The 15,301-nt window shown below is 37.5% G+C and overlaps 1 long non-coding RNA gene across 2 annotated transcripts in view; it reads right to left on the reverse strand.

The window, feature by feature from the left end:
* Positions 1-15,301, reverse strand: part of LOC139363160 (uncharacterized) — a 176,072-nt gene that overhangs the window by 124,834 nt on the left and 35,937 nt on the right. The window lies entirely within an intron of this gene.

The following is a 15,301-nucleotide window of genomic DNA, read 5'->3' on the forward strand; positions in this document are numbered from 1 at the left end:
CTATGATAACATTGCAGCCTCTTTTGCAATGCTCTTGCCCTTAGTATTTAAATTCTCTTCTAGGAGATAAAATGACATAAAGAACAAGTCCCTAATTATATTGGTCAGTGTTCCCTAGAAAGAAAGAACTAATAGAATAGATATATACATATAAAGGGGAGTTTATTAAGTATTAACTTACATGATCGCAAGTTCCCACAATAGGCGGTCTGCAAACTTGAGGAACAAGGAGAGCCAGTCCGAGTCCCAAACTGAAGAACTTGGAGTCCAATGTTTGAAGGCAAGAAGCATCCAGCATGGGACAAAGATGTAGGATGGGAGGCTAGGCCAGTCTTGCCTTTTCACGTTTTTCTGCCTGCTTTATATTTACTGGAAGCTGATTAGACAGTGCCCACCAGATTAAGGGTGGGTCGGCCTTCCCCAAACCAATGACTCCAATGTTAATCTCTTTTGGCAACACCCACACAAACACACCCAGGATTAATACTTTCTATCCCTCAATCCAATCAAGTTGACACTCAGTATTAACCATCATGCTAATCCAATTAAAATCATGTGAACAGTGCTTGTAAAACTGTAGGTCATAATACAGTGGATTATAACATCAACTTAATGGGACACAACAAACACTTCTTTTAAAGTGAAATAAAATAGAAAAATGAAAAAAATGCATTACATGAAATAATGCTAAGTGTTATTTTGTGACAATGTTGTATAAATTGTGTGTTTTTATATATAGATCTGTATCAAATGTATATTTTGTTCTTTGAACGTGGGTTGTGTCCCCAAAACTTTGAAGGCCCCTGAATTAGGAGTCCAGGGCAGATTTGTTTTAATTAATAAAACAGAGACACCTCCCATTAGGGGTCAACAGATACCTCATACAGGAGAGCTCTGGCTAACATCTGGTAGGTGCCCCTCTGGAACGAAGCTTTCAGAGGAAAGATCAGGCAGCAATCTTTTCTGTTCTGCAGCCTCCACTGGTGATACCCAGCAAACTGGGTCAGGAGAGGACCTCCAGCAAACTCCAGCAGACGGGCAGCAGAGGGGCCTGACTGTCAGAAGGAAAACTAACAGAAAGGAATAGCACATAGACTCAGAGACCCCATCCGAAGGTCACCAACATCAAAGACCAAAGGTAGATAAATCCACAAAGATGGGGAGAAACCAGCAAAAACATGTTAAAAATTCCAAACACCAGAACAACTCTTCTCCTCCAAAGGATCACAACTCCTTGCCAGCAAGGGAACAAAACTGGATGGAGAATGAGTATGATGAGTTGACAGAAGTAGGCTTCAGAAGGTGGGTAATAACGAACTCCTCTGAGCTAAAGGAACATGTACTAACCCAATGCAAAGAAGGTAGGAACCTTGAAAAAAGGTTAGATGAATTGTTAACTAGAATAACCAGTGTAGAGAACAATATAAATGACCTGATGTAGCTGAAAAACACAGCACAAGAAGTTCATGAAGCATACACAAGTTTCAATAACTGAATCGATCAAGCAGAAGAAAGGATATCAGTGATTGAAGATCAACTTAAATAAATGGAGAAGACAAGATTAGACAAAAAAGAATAAAAAGGAATGAACAAAGCCTCCAAGAAATATGTGGCTATGTGAAAAAAACAAATCTGTGTTTGACTGGTGTACCTGAAAGTGATGAGGAGAATGGAACCAAGTTGGAAAACACTCTTCAGGATATTATCCAGGAGAACTTCCCCAATCTAGCAAGGCAGGCCAACATTCAAATTCAGGAAATTCAGGAAAATTCAGGAAATACAGAGAACACCACAGAGATATTCCTTGAGAAGAGCAACTCCAAGACACATAATCATCATATGCACCAAGGTTGAAAGAAGGAAAAAAGGTTAAGCACAGCCAGAGGGAAAGTTCAGGTTTCCCACAAAGGGAAGCCCATCAGACTAACAGTAGATCTCTCTGCAGAAACCCTACAAACCATAAGAGAGTGGGGACCAAATTCAACATTCTTAAATAAAAGAATTTTCAACCCAGAATTTCATATCCAGCCAAACTAAGCTTTATAAGCGAAACAAATAAAATCCTTTACAGACCAGCAAATGCTGAGAGATTCTGTCATCATCAGACCTGCCTTACAAGAGCTCCTGAAGGAAGCACTAAACATGGAAAGAAACAACTGGTACCAGTACTGCAAAAACATACCAAATTGTAAATAACATTGACACTATGAAGAAACTGAATCAACTAATGGGCAAAAAACCAGCTACCATCATAATGACAGGATCAAATTCCCATATAACAATATTAACCTTAAATGTAAATGGGCTAAATGCCCCAATTAAAAGACACAGACTGGCAAATTGGATAAAGAGTCAAGACCTATCAGTGTGCTGTATTCAGGAGACCCATCTCACGTGCAAAGACACACATAGGCTCAAAATAAAGCGATAAAGGAAGATCTACCAAGCAAATGGAAAGCAAAACAAAGCAGGTATTGCAATCCTAGTATCTGATAAAACAGACTTTAAACCAACAAAGATCAAAAGAGACAAAGAAGAGCATTACATAATGGTAAAGGAATCAATGCAGTAAGAAGAGCTAACTATCCTAAATATATGTGCACCCAATACAGTAGCACCCAGATTCATAAAGCAAGTTCTTAGAGACCTACAAAGAGACTTAGACTCCCACACAATAATAGTGGGAGACTTTAACCTTCCACTGTCAATATCAGACAGATCAATGAGACAGAAAATTAACAAGGCTATTCAGAACTCAGCTTTGGACCAAGCAGACCTAATAGACATCTACAGAACTCTCCACCCCAAATCAACAGAATATACATTCTTCTCAGCACCTCATCACATTTATTCTAAAATTGACCATATTATTGGAAGTAAAACACTCCTCAGCAAATGCAAAAGAGTGGAAATCATAACAATCTCTCAGACCACAGTAAAATCAAACTAGAACTCAGGATTAAGAAACTCAATCAAAACCACACAACTACATGGGAAATGAACCTGCTCCTAAATGTCTACTGGGTAAATAATGAAATGAAGGCAGAAATAAAGATGTTCTTTGAAACCGATGAGAACAAAGACACAATGTACCAGAATCTCTGGGACATTTAAAGCATTGTGTAGAGGGAAATTTATAGCACTAAATGGCCACAAGAGAAAGCGGGAAAGATCTAAAGTTGACACCCTAACATCAAAATTAAAATAACTAGAGAAGCAATAGCAAATAAACTCAAAATCTAGCAGAAGGCAAGAAATAACTAGGATCAGAGCAGAACTGAAGGAGATAGAGACACGAAAAGCTCTTCAAAAAAATCAATGAATCCAGGAGCTGTTTTTTTGAGAAGATCAACAAAATAGACCTAATAAAGAAAATAAAGAAGAAAAGACAGAAGAATCAAATAGATGCAATAAAAAATAATATAGGGGATACCACCACTGATCCCAGAGAAATACAAACTACCATCAGAAAATACTATAAACACCTCTACACAAATAAACTAGAAAATCTAGAAGAAATGGATGAATTCTTGGACCCTCCCAAGTCTAAACCAGGAAGATGTTGAATCCTGAATAAACCAATAACAAGTCCTGAAATTAAGGTGGTAATTAATAGCCTACCAACCAAAAAAAGTCAGGACCAGATATTTTCACAGTCGAATACTACCAGAGGTACAAAGAAGAGCTGGTACCTCCTCCTGAAACTATTCCAGACAATAGAAAAAAAGGAACTCCTCCCTAACTCATTTTATGAGGCCAGCATCGTCCTGATACCAAAATCTGGCAGAGACACAACAAAAAAGGAAAATTGCAGGCACATGCACATGTATGTTTATTGCGGCACTATTCACAATAGCAAAGACTTGGAACCAACACAAATGCCTGTCAATGACAGACTGGATAAAGAAAATGTGGCACATGTACATCATAGAATACTATGCAGCCATTAAAAAGCATGAGTTCATGTCCTTTGCAGGGACTTGGATGAAGCTGGAAACCATCATTCTTAACAAATTAACACAGTAACAAAAAACCAAACACTGCATGTTCTCACTCATAAGTGGGAGTTGAACAATGAGAACACATGGACACAGGGAGGGGAACATCACACACCAGGGCCTGTTGCAGGGTGGGGGCCTAGGAGAGGGATAACATTAGGAGAAATACCTAATGTAGTTGATGGTTTGATGGGTGTGGCAAACCACCATGGCACATGTACTCCTATGTAACAAAACTGCACATTCTGCACATGTAATCCAGAACTTAAAGAATAATAATGTTTTTTAAAAGAACTAAAATAGTAAAAATGGAGAACTGCATCTCAGGTTGAGTGACCAGGCCATTTCTGAAAATGCTGTAGCTGGCAAAACATGCAAGCTGCAAAGCGAGTTCCCATCAGGTACACAGGAGTGATACCAGCTGCCCCCAAATGCAAGGAGCATGGAGAATTTGGCCCAGTTTTCATGACAACAGCAGCAGGTGGCCCTGTTGGGAAACAGGTTGAATCACCCAAACCCTACATTCACACTGAGAGAGCAAAAGACAGAGGATAGGAGCAAAGCATGTGAAAGCTTTAAGAGACCTTGGAGACCACACAGCCCACCCCCACATTTTATATTCTAGCCAACAAGAGGGTGTGAAAACCTCCTAGTGTCCAAAGATGGCTTCAGAGCTTCTCTCCCTTTCCCCTACTCCACTCCTCTACTAGATAATCCTGCCTGACATGTGGGATTTCATGGGATAGAATTATGTTGGCATCCTCAAAATTGTGACTTCTCCACTTTACATAAGGCTAATTAGCATGAGGTCTTTCCCAAGCCGAAACTTGCCCGTGATTACTAAATGATATACAGTTGTTTGCAATATAGATAACGTTCCAATAGGGACCTCGCTAAATATCCTCTAAAAACTCCTATTATCCAAGACCTCTGGCTGAACTTCAAACCTCTGTTAAGGAGTGAAAAGAACGGTGCTGTACTTGCTAACTGCCAACCCCTCCACCTTCCCTAGTTCCATTCCAAATTTTAGAAATGTTAGGTGAATTATCCTATTTGCCTTGTAAAAAATTTTGGACAAAGTGAAGCATCAATCCCTACAAGAGTGTAGTTAATTAAAGCTAATTGTGTTGATTGAATTTAATACTCAATTCTGGAGTGCTTATAGAAGGAAAAGCCTGACGATGTATTATTAAGTTCTTAGTAGCTTTTGGCTTTCTTTATAATAGTTGTTGTGTTCCTGTGTTGGTCAGTAGTATCTTCAGGGTTATAAAATAAAAAAAGAAGTCTGAACAATTCATTGGCAAATTTCCCAAACTTAGGTCAGCCTTGAATATATGAGAAATGGTGCTACATGGAGGGCAAATACAAAAAAGAAAATCAGTTTGATTTTCCAAAATCTGTGCTAGTTTGGCTGGCTGCTGGTTGAACTCCTGCAGCAGAGAAGGACAGTGGTCAGTGTGCAGTTCCATCAATCAATACCAAAGCTGCGTTTGTGTGATAGTACTAGACAGTCTCTTTAGATTTGCTGTGGAGGTTACTGCTAATCTAAGAGTTTTTCTGCTTGTCACTGGTAATTTTCTTTAGAATTCAGGGCAATATGAACAGATGCCAACTGCAAACTTATGTTTAAAAAAGGAAAGACTGAAAATCCACACTGACCAATATTTACCAAATATTGTGTGACTACAAAAGTACTAAGACTTTCTGGCTGCATGCAGTGGCTCAAGTCTATAATCCCAGCACTTTAGGAGGCCAAGGCGTGTGGATCATGAGGTCAGGAGATCGAGACCATCCTGGCTAACACAGTGAAACCCCATTTCTACCAATAATACAAAAAATTAGCCAGATGTGGTGGTGGGCGCCTGTAGTCCCAGCTACTCGGGAGGCTGAGGCAAGAGAATGGCATGAACCCGGGAGGTGGAGCTTGCAGTGAACTGAGATCTGGCCACTGCATCGCAGCCTGGGCGACAGAGCGAGACTCCGTCTAAAAAAAATAAAAGTACTAAGACTTTCTAAAAACCAGACATACAAGAACTTGTACAGCTCAATGAAATCATCTGTAATGCTCCAAATACCTGACTCTGCTTTCCTTGTTTGGAATATACTTGGAACTCCTTGAGTCTGTAGAATTTTGATATCTTGTATAAGTTTTTTAAACTCTCAGTGCCTCCATTTCCTCATCAATGAAATGGAGATTTTTTTTCCCATAGAAATCTATCTTGGAATACACATGCAGCGTAATTGCAAAAATATTTTTGAGGATTAAGTAAAATAGCATATGGAAAGTTTCAAACATAGAAACTAGCTTATAGTAGGACCCTCATACATGGAAGATGTAATTATGTTTTATGTACATATAGCTCCTTCCACAAAACATGAACCTTCACTCTCTGAAATATACTCAGAAGCAAAAAATGAAAGTAAAAATGTTATTCTGCTCATCCCTCAACCTTGCCCCATTCTGTCCATTCTCTACACTACAACTAGCTTGCAGAGGTTGGGAGCTGGGGGTTGTCTGCCTAATTTCTCTGCTTAAAGACTTCTTCAACATGTTATACATTTGGAATTCTCAACCATCTGGACTTTGCCTAACTTCCTAGCCTAACTTCCACACTGAGAATCTCATTGTTAGTGTGCTATCTCATGCCTTTTTGGTTTTGAACTCAATTCCTCATTACTTGCAGTGTCTGTCCCTGATTCTCCCTCCACCAAGTGCTCTGTAATAGCACCTCTTTTTCCCACTATGCGGTTCACCATTATTCTCTCCCTCCACTGTGCTCCAGGAACATGCTGAGGCATTAAAAATACTTGCTTGCACACTTGTCCCCTTCACTAGAGTAAACAGTAGTGTCTTAGATACCATGGCTAATATTGTATGGAGAATAAAAGCACATATTCTGGAGCTCTGCCCTTTACTAGCTCGGATGGATGACTTAACCAACCTCTCTAAACCCACCTAGAAAGCAACAATCATAATAGTACCTGCTTCATAGGGTTACTGTGAATATTAAACAAAACAATGGACACTCAGCACTTTACAACATTTTGTGACACATTCCAGTAACTGCTAATTACTTTGTTTTACTTGTTTGTTTATTCCTTGATGCTTTACAGTACCTAGGGCCTAGAACATAGTAGGTTTGGTTAATATTGAGTAAATTGGCAATCCAAGAAGCACGTCAGATATCTATTTCTTATGCTTAAGTTTTTAAAAAAATGTATATATATATATATTTTTTTGATTCACTCAATACATTGCAGCAGCTTACAGTTCATGTAAGGAGAGATATGATGAACTTTGGAAGAAAGATGATCCATTTTAAATGTATTCTCATTGGAATATGTATGTTGTTATGATTCAGTTATAACTCAAAAAATGCTACTTTTCTGAAAAGTTGCTCCTCTGGGAATTGTGAAGTGAATGAATTATTCACACTGACTTCACATAAAAAGGTCTTCCCATGGGAAAATGTGACTGCAAAAGTGTTAAAAAGAAAAAGGAGGGGGAAGCAATGATCCTATCTGTAGTGGTTGGATCTACAAGAGACATGCCTAGATTAATAGGGCTTTTTACTGTCACAGTGTCCCTCAATGTTTTAAAGGTTGTGTGCATTATTGGTTGCCTTAATAGGGAGCTGAATACCTGGTGTAACATGTCTCTGGCCCAGGATGGTGCCTGATAACCCTAATTCACGATTTATATTTGTATTAGTCTGTTCTCATGCTGCTAATAAAGACATACCCAAGACTGGGTAATAAAGAAAAGAGGTTTAATTGACTCACAGTCCTGAGGCTGGGGAGGCCTCAGGAAACTTACAGGTATGGCAGAAGGGGAGGCAAACACATCCGTCTTCACATGGTGGCAGGAAGAAGTACATTTTAAAAAATAAAACCTGACCCTGTAAATGTAAATGAACTATTATTTGACTTCTTTTTAACATTTTGTTCTATCCCTGTGACTCTTATTTCACCATCTCTTAAATGTGCACACTTGTTTCTTCACTGGCAGATAGTAGATGGTGTAAACTTTGTTTTATATATGCAGGAGGCAAAGGTTTCATTATGTTAAAGATTTGTGTTCTGTACCTTTCCCCAGTAATATATTTCAGATAGAAAATCTGCATTCTTTATGAGTCTGGTCCTATAACTCCATAGATTTGAATTATCCTCAAAGTCTGGTTATGCATCAAAAGATCTCTTTTTTTTTTTCAGAATATCATGCCTAAAATGAAAAGCTGCTATGTTGTTCATACACTGTTCTTTGAGGAACAGCTTTTCACAGATGGAAGGGCATAAAAATGATGGGCTGTTATCTTGTAGCCTCAAACTTCACTCTCTGAACATATGAAATATTGATATTAAATCAAGCTGTACCTAGTTTCTACCATATGAATCCTTCCAAGTTCTTGATCTCTGTTCTGTTGCTGTTTCATTTTAGGCAGAATTCCAGTGGCAGAGTAGGGATTGGTGGGTGGTGGGGAGTGGGGTGCAGGATATGTGGACATCAGTAAAAGACAAATTGAAATTGGACTAGCCGGTTTGCATATTTTAATAAATTCATGGCTGGCAGAGAACAGTAAAAACAAGCATCATGACAATATGGTCAGACAGATAAATGTGAATTTTTTGCTCAATGTGAATTTTTTGCTTATTTTTCAAAGACATCACCAAAAGCTGACACATAGGACTTTAAATACTCTTAAGTAACAAGTTGTGGGAGAAAATAAATTCTATAAAAATTCTAATTAGACAGAAAATTGGTTAAGGTATTCTAGGTGCTATAAAAAACAGATTCAAAGCTTATAATGGCTCAAACACTCATTTCTCATGCATGTGCAGATGAAATGAGTATTCCTGATTAACCGGGGCTCTCCTGTGAACACTGATTCAGAGGTGTGGGTTCCTTCTGTCTGGAGGCTCCACAAGCTTTAACAGCTTTCAAGGTTACCATGCCCCTCTGCATTAAATCATGTGAAGAAAAGGAGCACAGAGAAACAATAAGGTGAAGTTTTTATGCACCTGGCCCAGAAATGCTACATATCACTTCTACTCACATTCCATTGGCTAGAACTCAGTCACCTGGCTACACCCAAGTGTAAAACAGTCTGGGGAACGTCTGGCTTTTTACAGCAAGAAGAAAAGTTCTTGCTGATCATTGAAAAGTCATTGCCCCAGCTAGTATACTTTCCAGAAGATCGTTTTCAGAAATTTTATTCAGAGATAATTTAACAAGATTATAAAATAGGTGAGTTATTGGTATAAAGAGTCCTTTCCATAAAAACAAAACAGAGTAAAACCAAACCAAAAGACAACTCTGATTTTGAATACGTCCTGAGAATATAGTCTGTCCTTTCAGTTCTTGTAATTTTCTGACCATTCTGTTTGGAAGCAATACAGTAGAAGGGAGCCATATACACCTGGAAAGATCTTGGATAAATCCCTCAAACACCTGATCTTTACTTTCCTCATCTGTACAATAAGATAATAGTAGTGTCTGGATCCTCCATTGTTATTATGTTCAAATGTGATGGTTTCTGATGCTAAATTAAATACAGCCTAAAGCTGCCTCCTCACATATTTTAAGTTCAGCCTAAAGGTTTCTCCCTACCTTAACCTAACTGGATGTATAAACTGTAACCTAACTGGATGTGTAAACAGACTGTAACCTACACTTGTAACAAATAGGTGAGTAACAATTTGCTAATTGTTCTTTGCTCAATTCAATCCTGTTACATTCAATTTGCTTAAAGTTTTTCTTTTAACACTGGTGAAAGACCCCACATCCAACATAGTGTTTTGTCTATTGTAAAGACTGAATAATTATTAACTATCATCCTTACACTTTAGGACATTGCTCATTAGAGTTTCTCTCATTGCTAGCATCTGAAGTATAATATATTCCTTCATTGGGCTTCCAATTTCCAACTCTACCACAAGATTTTGAATCTTATAGCTTTTCTACCAATCACTGGGGAGCTCTATTTTTAGGATGAGGAGGTCCTAATTAAACTAATACTGTGCATGGATTCAAGTCTGCTTTCCCCTCTCCCCCCACTCCCTGGCCTTGGACATTCTCTTTCATTTCTGTAAGGAGACAGAACTCAGGACATATGGATTAGTACAAACCTAACAATGTTACCAAGCAAATAAATCATAGCAAATATCCTGTGATCCTATCATGCATGTAAACCTTATGCCAAGGGCTTGTCAAATACCTTCTCGTTTAAACCTTACAATAACTCTGAGGCTGATATATAACCCCCATTATATGTATAAGGAAATTGAACTTCAGGGAATGTAAGTAATATTCCAGTTACACATAGATAAGAAAGCAGAGACAGCAATCAAACCCAAATCCATCAGCCTTCAAAGCCCAAACCATCTTACTCTAGGAGATCTGCCTCTCATTGGCATAAGAAAGCAGAGACAGCAATCAAACCTAAATCTGTCAGACTTCAAAGTCCAAACCATCATACTCTAGGAGATCTACCTCTCATTGACTACGCTGAGTATAGTCCAAACCTTGGTACTTAGTATCTGGTAGAACAGCTACAGAGTCACAGAGACACAGAAGGGAATTAAGAGGAAGGAAGTGAAATTTCTGGAGTATTAGTCATAAAAGCTTTCTCTATTGGTAACAGGTAACTACTGTTCTTTCCAGTGACTCCTAGAAAGGTAACAGTTATTCCAGGTTTTTTAAGGACACTCATCCACTAGCAGATTACATACACCCATCCTGGGGATAAATTGTACACCATTTGGAGGTTAATACTTTCAAGACCTAAGGCATAATTTAGATGAAGAATTTGCTAATTGGCTCTCAGGGGCCCATCCACCAACAGGAAACTATTTTATTTTCTAAACCAAATTCTACTTATACAAGTTTTATATCTAGCTTTAAAACTTTGTATTTTAAAATCAATCTTGTACATATTTGAAATATGTTAACAAAGTAAGACTGACATCTTTAGGCTGAAATCCACTCAAAGTTTGCCATCTATCTCCCTTATAATGGTTCTTATCCAGAAGCTTCTCTCACTGTTCCATGCTCCGTTGCATTGGTTTATCCATCTTAAAAATCCGTTGGAAAATCAGAAAATGTCACTTACATGAAGCAATAATCAATATTTTTTTGACATATGTGGTTTTTGTGACTCAAGAATTAGGATTAATTTTCTTGAAGAAAAAGAATTATGTCATGAATTAAATACAGATCTTCAGCTTTCCATTAGTTTGTGGGCATTTTGTTGAGCACAAATTAAATGAACACATCTTAACACATTGAGCATAAAAAGAAAAAAAAAAAGAACATGTTTTGCTTCCTCACAGAGGCAAAGGTGGAGAAGTAATATATACACACAATATAATCTAAGAATATTTACTAAGGAGTAAATAACAAATGATAAATCTTCTTATAAGAAGCAATAAATCAACAAATGATAAACTTTCATAGGATGCCAACTTAAAGTATTGCTCTTGGGTTAGATTATGAATCTCTAGAAATAAATGATTTAACTGAAATTCGAATTCCCTTAATGTGCTATTAAATGAAATAAAGAACAATGTAATAACCTGCTTTAATATTTAGGATTCATAAAAATGAGTAAATAAACAGGAAATATAAGAATTAATTCCATAAATACACATGTTAAGAAAGAGGAAACCCCATTAATGGGAATTATTCTTTTTCTGTGTATTGACATTTAAAATTGTTTTTAAAAATCTCTTCAATTTAGCAGAAATGAGTAAAATTTTGTTGTATAATTTCAGTTTCTCTATGCTTATTGTTCTTAAGTGAGGAAAAAAGACCTAACCCTTGATTCTACTGCTCTCATATGACTTCAGGAAAAAAGAGGGGGGATTAAAGAAATGACTCCCAAAGAAAGACCAAGGGAAGAATATAATATGGATCCTAGAAAAGCAGAACCATACGGAAAATATTTTAGCCAGAAACTTCATGCTGTAATATTATAGTATTGACAGTGTTGATTTCATTATCCAATGTTGATAAGCACTCCAATTATAGATTTAAATCAAAATAGAAAATATAGATTACTCTTCATTTAGAAAAAAATATTCCACCAAATGGATGAGAGAAAAACCTAGGTTTAAGTTATATAGCAGTCAGGATATACATAAAAAAGAAAATGGAGATCAAGTAGTTGTGAAGCAGATGTACTCTTTTTCTGAACTCTTTCAAAATACAATAGCATTAAATTATTGACACAAAGTCAGTTTGTCCTGATTCCAGTGGTCTTGATTCTGCAACTAATAATTTGCACTCTAAATTTAAAATGATCAGAAGCAGTGTGTTGAAGATGACAGAGTTCTGGACCTGGAGTCCACAAGCATCATCCACCACTTCCTGCTGTGTTCCTTATCCCTGTGTGCTGTGCCCCAACGTTGTGTGTGCTGGAGTGTTCTCCATCCTGCCTGCTGCCTCTTGCTGTCCATCATTCTGCTCTCAGGGTTCTGACAGGCTAACCACCCAGAGCTGCTGGCTGACTGCGGTAGGGTGAGTTTGGAAGATGGGTGGTCACACAGAGAGCTCTAGAGGAAAAAGCATGCTAGACAAGGTCTTTAAAAGTCTTTAGGAAAGACAGCTCATGCATTTCTAGAGTCATAAATTGTCACACTAAGCCAATGATCTCATTTTAGTGATATTTGTTATTGAAAGAAATATGGGTAACAACTTGTCTTAAAATCATTTCATGATGTCGTAGTAAACAATATCAAATCAGCCCAGGGCTCTGGCATTTTACACGCTTTTAAACATTAGCAAACAAACAAAAAAGAGACCTCTTCATCCTCCTTGAGCAAAAAGGAGGTGGAAATGCAAAATCAAATCATCATGTCTATTTTAAAAAACATATTTCCCCATTTTTGCCATGAAGAACAGTACACTGTTTGCAAGTTTATTTTTATTTTGTATGTATGCTGTAGTGCTCAACATTTTAATTGCCACTTCCTCAATAAAATTATTGGAAATCTTCCATCTTGCCATTAGCACTTGCAAAATAACTGTTAACAATATGTTATCCAGACACAGAAACTTTATAATTAATGTTGGAATAGCCTTCAAAGTCTAGTGACTAAAATATATCCTATAAAAATTACTGGACTTCATTCAATGCTGCTCTGCTGTTTTAAAGTTCAATAAATGTGTTGAGGGGGAGATATTTGGCAAACTAAGTTAGGCAGTCTGGCAGTGAGACCCGAGATGCTGGAGAGTTTGGTTTCTGTTGCATGGTAAATGTATGAAAGGCCGCCAGAATTTCAGTGCAACCCGTGAGAGGCTGAAGGAGAGCTGACCAAATGCAAGTCCCATTGGGATTCTGAACAATCATTCGGGGCTATATTCCCACCTTGTCAGTTGATGAGGCTCTTGGGGCAGGTTCCATTTAAGCAATAAAACACAACAGGCCATGTATATATCTGGGTGATTATAGCATAACTCAGATTGTGTTATAAGTCATGAGGCTGAAGGCCAAGTGTCTTAACTTCATGAGAAGTACAATATTGGCCCTGAAACACATTGCCTGAAGTGTCTTATTGCTGTCAAGAAATGGAATTTCTACAGTACATTAAGAAAAGGAAAACACTTAGCACAGTGGATTTAAAATAAGCATGGCTATGACATCACTGACAGCTAATCAAAACTCTAATTGCAACCAGAGTTCTGAGGCTATTGTATAGAAGGTCTTAACAGACACAGGCACAAATACAGGGATGAATAATGCTTATGCCCTATGCCATGAGAGGAACTTCAGTAGCACAGGACCCTGAAGCAAGAATGGGGTGGGCTGGCAGGCCAATCTCTTTAGCAGTGAGCTGATAATTTTGCAGTTAACTCACCTTGAGAAATTAAACCAAGATAAAGGAGTGCAAACACTCCTTGAATACTCTTTCTGCTTCAGTTGCAATCTTCATGTTCATACAGTAAATATTTCTTTAAATTATTGAGATGAGACATAATAAATAGAATATATATATCTCAAATTCAGATGCCATAGAAGAGATGAAAGGTTATAATGAACTGAGAAGAATTTGAGGGTCACATGTTGCTCATGATCCATGCAAGGAATTTCTAGTGATATTAAGTTAAAGTTGTCCAAAAGGATTGAAGTCGGTATGTGGTCATAAGGACGCAGTTCAGATTTTACATCTGAATCTGCCTAACACCACAAAGTGGAACATACATTTCAAGGTCCAGTTAACAGCCTCAATAAATTTAGCCATGCCAAAGCACACACTGAGAAGGTATGTTAAGAAGGTGCCATGGGAAGGCACATAACATCATAAATGAAAGCAAAAAAAGGCTGGTCTCAGGAGTCAGAGGATTTGGGTCTAATGATTTTCTGGGTCACCATGGATAAATACTTAATTTTTGTGGGCTTTACTTTCCCTCAGGCTGGCTCCCCTGGATTCTGGTTACTGGTATTGCTTCGTCAGACCCCAAATGAAGCTACTCTGTGTCATTTCCTAAAAGTTCACTGACAATGCCATAAAGAGGGAAAATATAACTGGGAAATGCTGCCTTGACAAATCATGGGATAATATGTGTATATTTGGAGGTGAAAGTCATGTAACAACTTTGCCTTCAGTTTATAGCCTTATAAATAAGCAATTACTAATGCACCCTTACTAATGGCATCAGAGCAAGAAATTCTGCATGTTCTTGTGGGAGAAAACAAGTAGGAATTTGTCCCATCAAAGAGTCCCCTCAAATTCTGGAGCAAAGGCCCCACAAGAATATGTAGCTCCCTTCTCAATATATTGAACATTTTTACCTACATTATATTCATCAGCCATGGTTATACTCATTTATAGGTAATAATTGTGTACTACCTGTGATAAAATATTTCTCATAGTTTTGTGTATTTATGTATTTCTAAGCATCTTTATTTACATATCTTGGGTTCCATTGGAACAATAAAGATGTTAAATGAGTAACCAAATGACTAAAATTGGAGCTAAATACAATTTTAATTCCTTAAAAATGTTGTGCTTTTACATCTATATTCTTACGAAACAGAACAATTGTTTGATTATGCCAAAATTTTTATCTCAGTATTTCAAAATTTAGCTTTGTTTAGACAACCCATGAAAGATTGTTATGAGTCCTGTTAGTCAAATGAATAAGGGGTCAAAGCCCCTAATGAATGTGGGGCTTAAAACCTAGATGACAGGTTGATAGGTGCAGCAAACCACCATGGCACATGTATACCCATGTAACAAACCTGCACGTCCTATACATGTATCCCAGAACTTAAGGTAAAATAAAACAATTAATCAAAGCAGTC

This window comes from Macaca nemestrina, chromosome 5 (genome assembly GCF_043159975.1).
Source record: "Macaca nemestrina isolate mMacNem1 chromosome 5, mMacNem.hap1, whole genome shotgun sequence".
Classification (NCBI taxonomy): Eukaryota; Metazoa; Chordata; class Mammalia; order Primates; family Cercopithecidae; genus Macaca; species Macaca nemestrina.